Genomic DNA, 6,000 nt, shown 5'->3' with positions numbered 1-6,000 from the left:
TAGATTCATCCACATCTCTACAAATGACCCAATTTCGTTCCTTTTTATAGCTGGGCAATATTCCATTGTATATATGTGCCACATCTTCTTTATCCATTCGTCTGTAGATGGGCATTTAGGTTGCTTCCATGACCTAGCTATTGTAAATAGTGCAGCAATGAACATTGGGATGCATGTGTCTTTTTGAATTATGGTTTTCTTTGGGTATATGCCCAGTAGTGGGATTGATGGGTCATATGGTAGTTCTATTTTTAGTTTTTTAAGGAACCTCCATACTGTTCTCCATAGTGGCTGTATCAATTTACATTTCCACCAAGAGTGCAAGAGGGTTTGCTTTTCTCCACACCCTCTCCAGCATTTGTTCTTTGTAGATTTTCTGATGATGCCCATTCTAACAGGTGTGAGGTGATACCTCATTGCAGTTTTGATCTACATTTCTCTAATAATTAGTGATGTTGAGCAGCTTTTCATGTGCTTCTTGGCCATCTGTATGTCCTCTTTGGAGAAATGTCTATTTAGGTCTTCTGCCCATTTTTGGATTGGGTTGTTTGTTTTTTTAATATTGAGCTGCATGAGCTGTTTATATATTTTGGAGATTAATCCTTTATCTGTTGATTAATTTGCAAATATTTTTTCCCATTCTGAGGGTTGTCTTTTCGTCTTGTTTATGGTTTCCTTTGCTGTGCAAAAGCTTTGAAGTTTCATTAGGTCCCGTTTGTTTATGTTTGTTTTTATTTCCATTACTCTAGGAGATGGATCAAAAAAGATCTTTCTGTGATTTATGTCAAAGAGTGTTCTTCCTATGTTTTCCTCTAAGAGTTTGATAGTGCCCAGTCTTACATTTAGATCTCTAACCCATTTTGAGTTTATTTTTGGGTATGGTGTTAGGGAGTGTTCTAATTTCATTCTTTTACATGTAGCTGTCCAGTTTTCCCAGCACCACTTATTGAAGAGACTGCCTTTTCTCCATTGTACATTCCTGCCTCCTTTGTCATAGATTAGTTGACCATAGGTGTGTGGGTTTATCTCTGGTCTTTCTATCCAGTTCCATTGATCTATATTTCTGATTTTGTGCCAGTACCATATTGTCTTGATTAATGTAGCTTTGTAGTATAGTCTGAAGTCAGGGAGTCTGATTCCTCCAGCTACGTTTTTTCCCTCAGCACTGCTTTGGCTATTTGGGGTCTTTGGTGTCTCCATACAAATTTTAAGATTTTTTGTTCTAGTTCTGTAAAAAATGCCATTGGTAATTTGATAGGGATTGCATTGAATCTGTAGATTGCTTTGGGTAGTATAGTCATTTTTACAATATTGATTCTTCCAATCCAAGAACATGGTATATCTCTCCATCTGTTGATATCATCTTTAATTTCTTTCAACAGTGTCTTATAGTTTTCTGCATACAGGTCTTTTGTCTCCTTATGTAGGTTTATACCTAGGTATTTTATTCTTTTTATTGCAATGGTAAATAGGAGTGTTTCCATAATTTCTCTTTCAGATTTTTCATCATTAGTGTATAGGAATTCCAGAGATTTCTGTGCATTAATTTTGTATCCCGTAACTTTACCAAATTCATTGATTAGCTCTAGTAGTTTTCTGGTGGCATCTTTAGGATTCTCTATGTATAGTTATCATGTCGTCTGCAAACAGTGACAGTTTTACTTCTTCTTTTCTGATTTGTATTCCTTTTATTTCTTCTTCTTCTCTGATTGCCATGGCTAGGACTTCCAAAACTATGTTGAATAATAGTGGTGAGAGTAGACATCCTTGTCTTGTTCCTGATCTTAGAGGAAATGCTTTCAGTTTTTCACCATTGAGAATGATGTTTGCTGTGGGTTTGTCATATATGACCTTTATAATGTTGAGGTAGGTTCCCTCTATGCCCACTTTCTGGAGAGTTTTTATCATAGATGGGTGTTGAATTTTGTCAAAAGCTTTTTCTGCATCTGTTGAGATGATCATATGGTTTTTATTCTTCAATTTGTTAATATGGTGTATCACATTGATTGGTTTGCGTATATTGAAGAATCCTTCCACCCCTGGGATAAATCCCACTTGATCATGGTGTATGATCCTTTTAATGTGTTGTTGGATTCTGTTTGCTAGTATTTTGTTGAGGATTTTTGCATCTATATTCATCAGTGATATTGGTCTGTAATTTTTTTTGTAGTATCTTTGTCTGGTTTTGGTATCAGGGTGATGGTGGCTTCACAGAAGGAGTTTGGGAGTGTTCCTTCCTCTGCAATTTTTTGGAAGAGTTTGAGAAGGATGGGTGTTAGCTCTTTTCTAAATGTTTGATAGAATTCACCTGTGAAGCCATCTGGTCCTGGACTTTTGTTTGTTGGAAGATTTTTAATCACAGTTTCAATTTCATTACTTGTAATTCGTCTGTTCATATTTTCTATTTTTTCCTGGTTCAGTCTTGGAAGGTTATACCTTTCTAAGAATTTGTCCATTTCTTCCAGGTTGTCCATTTTATTGGCATAGAGTTGCTTGTAGTAGTCTCTTAGGATGTCTTGTATTTCTGCAGTGTCTTTTGTAACTTCTCCTTTTTCATTTCTAATTTTATTGATTTGAGTCCTCTCCCTCTTTTTCTTGATGAGTCTGGCTAATGGTTTATCAATTTTGTTTATCTTCTCAAAGAACCAGCTTTTAGTTTTATTGATCTTTGCTATTGTTTTCTTTGTTTCTCTTTCATTTATTTCTGCTCTGATCTTGATGATTTCTTTCCTTCTGCTAACCTTGGGTTTTGTTTGTTCTTCTTTCTCTGGTTCCTTTAGGTGTACCATTAGATTGTCTGTTTGAGATTTTTCTTGTTTCTTGAGGTAGGCTTGTATTGCTTTAAACTTCCCTCTTAGAAGTGCTTTTGCTGCATCCCATAGGTTTTGGATTGTCGTGTTTTCATTGTCATTTGTCTCTAGGTATTTTTTCTCTCTCTTTTTTTTTTTTTAGTGGTACGCGGGCCTCTCACTGTTATGGCCTCTCCCGTTGCGGGGCACAGTCTCCGGATGCGCAGGCTCAGCGGCCATGGCTCACGGGCCCAGCCGCTCCGCGGCATGTGGGATCTTCCTTGACCGGGGCACGAACCCGTGTCCCCTGCATCGGCAGGCAGACTCTTAACCACTGCACCACCAGGGAAGCCCTCTAGGTATTTTTTGATTTCCTCTTTGATTTCTTCAGTGATCTCTTGATTATTTAGTAACGTATTGTTTAGCCTCCATGTGTTTATGTTTTTACGTGTTTTTCCTGTAATTCGTTTCTAATCACATAGCGTTGTGGTCAGAAAAGATGTTTGATATGATTTCAATTTTCTTAAATTTACTGAGGCTTGATTTGTGACCCAAGATGTGATCTATCCTGGAGAATGTTCCATGTGCACTTGAGAAGAAAGTGTAATTTGCTGTTTTTGGTTGGAATGTCCTATAAATATCAATTAAATCTATCTGGTCTATTGTGTCATTTAAAGCTTGTGTTTCCTTATGAAGTTTCTGTTTGGATGATCTGTCCATTGGTGTGAGATATTAAGTTCCCCTACTATTATTGTGTTACTGTCGATTTCCTCTTTTAGAGCTGTTAGCAGTTGCCTTATGTATTGAGGTGCTCCTATGTTGGGTGCATAAATACTTATAATTGTTATATCTTCTTGGATTGATCCCTTGATCATTATGTAGTGTCCTTCCTTGTCTTTTGTAACATTCCTTATTTTAAAGTCTATTTTATCTGATATGAGTATTGCTACTCCAGCTTTCTTTTCATTTCCATTTGCATGGAATATCTTTTTCCATCCCCTCACTTTCAGTCTGTATGTGTCCCTAGGTTTGAAGTGGGTCTCTTGTAGACAGCAGATACATGGGTCTTGTTTTTGTATCCTTTCTGCAAGCCTGGGTCTTTTTTTTTTTCTCCTGTATGCGGGCCTCTCACTGTTGTGGTCTCTCCCATTGCGGAGCACAGGCTCCGGACGCACAGACTCAGCGGCCATGGCTCATGGGCCCAGCCGCTCTGTGGCATGTGGGATCTTCCCGGACCGGGGCACGAACCTGTGTCCCCTGCATCGGCAGGCGGACTCTCAACCACTGTGTCACCAGGGAAGCCCAAGCCTGTGTCTTTTGGTTGGGGCATTTAATCCATTCATGTTTAAGGTAATTATCAATATGTATGTTCCTATGACCATTTTCTTAATTGTTTGGGGTTTGTTTTTGTAGGTCCTTTTCTTCTCTTGTGTTTCCCACTTAGAGAAGTTCCTTTAGCGTTTGTTGTAGAGCTGGTTTGGTGGTGCTGAATTCTCTTAGATTTTGCTTGTCTGTGAAGCTTTTGATTTCTCCATCAAATCTGAATGAGATCCTTGCCGGGTAGAGTAATCTTGGTTGTACATTCTTCCCTTTCATCGCTTTAAGTATATCGTGCCACTCCCTTCTGGCTTGTAGAGTTTCTGCTGAGAAATCAGCTCTTAACCTTATGGCAGTTCCCTTGTATGTTATTTGTCGTTTTTCCCTTGCTGTTTTCAATAATTTTTCTTTGTCTTTAATTTTTACCACGTTGATTACTATGTGTCTCGGCGTGTTTCTCCTTGGGTTTATCCTGTATAGGACTCTCTGTGCTTCCTGGACTTGGGTGGCTATTTCCTTTCCCATGTTAGGGAAGTTTTTGAGTATAATCTCTTCAACTATTTTCTCGGGTCCTTTCTCTCTCTCTTCTCCTTCTGGGACCCCTATAATGCGAATGTTGTTGCATTTAATGTTGTCCCAGAGGTCTCTTAGGCTGTCTTCATTTCTTTTCATTCTTTTTTCTATATTCTGTTCCGCAGCAGTGAATTCCACCATTCTGTCTTCAGGTCACTTATCCGTTTTTTTGCCTCAGTTATTCTGCTGTTGATTCCTTCTAGTGTAGTTTTCATTTCAGTTATTGTGTTGTTCATCTCTGTTTGTTTGTTCTTTAATTCTTCTGGATCTTTGTTAAACATTTCTTGCATCTTCTTGATATTTGCCTCCATTCTTTTTCCGAGGTCCTGGATTATCTTCACTATCATAATTCTGAATTCTTTTTCTGGAAGGTTGCCTATCTCCACTTTATTTAGTCGTTTTTCTGGGGTTTTATCTTGTTCCTTCATCTGGTACATAGCCCTCTGCCTTTTCATCTTGTCTATCTTTCTGTGAATGTGGTTTTTGTTCCCAGGCTGCAGGATTGTAGTTCTTCTTGCTTCTGCTGTCTGCCCTCCAGTGGATGAGGCTATCTAAGAGGCTTGTGCAAGTTTCCTGATGGGAGGGACTGGTGATGGGTAGAGCTTACTGTTGCTCTGGTCTGCAGAGCTCAGTAAAACTTAATCCACTTGTCTGCTGATGGGTGGGGCTGGGTTCCCCCCATGTTGGTTGTTTTGCTTGAGGTGTCCCAACACTGGAGCCTACCCGGGCTCTTTGGTGGGGCTTATGGCAGACTCTGGAAAGGCTCACGCCAAGGAGTACTTCCCAGAACTTCTTCTGCCAGTGTCCTTGTCCTCAAGATGACACACAGCCACCCCCTGCCTCTGCAGGGGACTCTCCAACACTAGCAGGTAGGTCTGGGTCAGTCTCCGCCGGGGTCACTGCTCCTTCCCCTGGGTCCCGATATGCACACTACTTTGTGTGTGCCCTCCAAGAGTGGAGTCTCTGTTTCCCCCAGTCCTGTCGAAGTCCTGCAATCAAATCCCGCTAACCTTTAAAGTCTGATTCTCTAGGAATTCCTCCTCCCATTGCTGGACCCTCAGATTGGGAAGCCTGACATGGGGCTCAGAACCTTTACTCCAGTGGGTGGACTTCTGTGGTATAAGTGTTCTCCAGTTTGTGAGTCACCCACCCAGCAGTTACGGGATTTGATTTTATTGTGATTGCGCCCCTCCTTCCATCTCATTGTGGCTTCTCCTTTGCCTTTGGATGTGGGGTATCTTTTCTGGTGAGTTCCAGTGTCTTTCTGTCGATGATTGTTCAGCAGTTAGTTGTGATTCTGGTGTTCTTGCAAGAGGGAGTG

The sequence above is a fragment of the Globicephala melas genome, chromosome X (genome assembly GCF_963455315.2).
Source record: "Globicephala melas chromosome X, mGloMel1.2, whole genome shotgun sequence".
Taxonomy (NCBI): domain Eukaryota; kingdom Metazoa; phylum Chordata; class Mammalia; order Artiodactyla; family Delphinidae; genus Globicephala; species Globicephala melas.
This window is presented reverse-complemented; position numbering follows the sequence as displayed.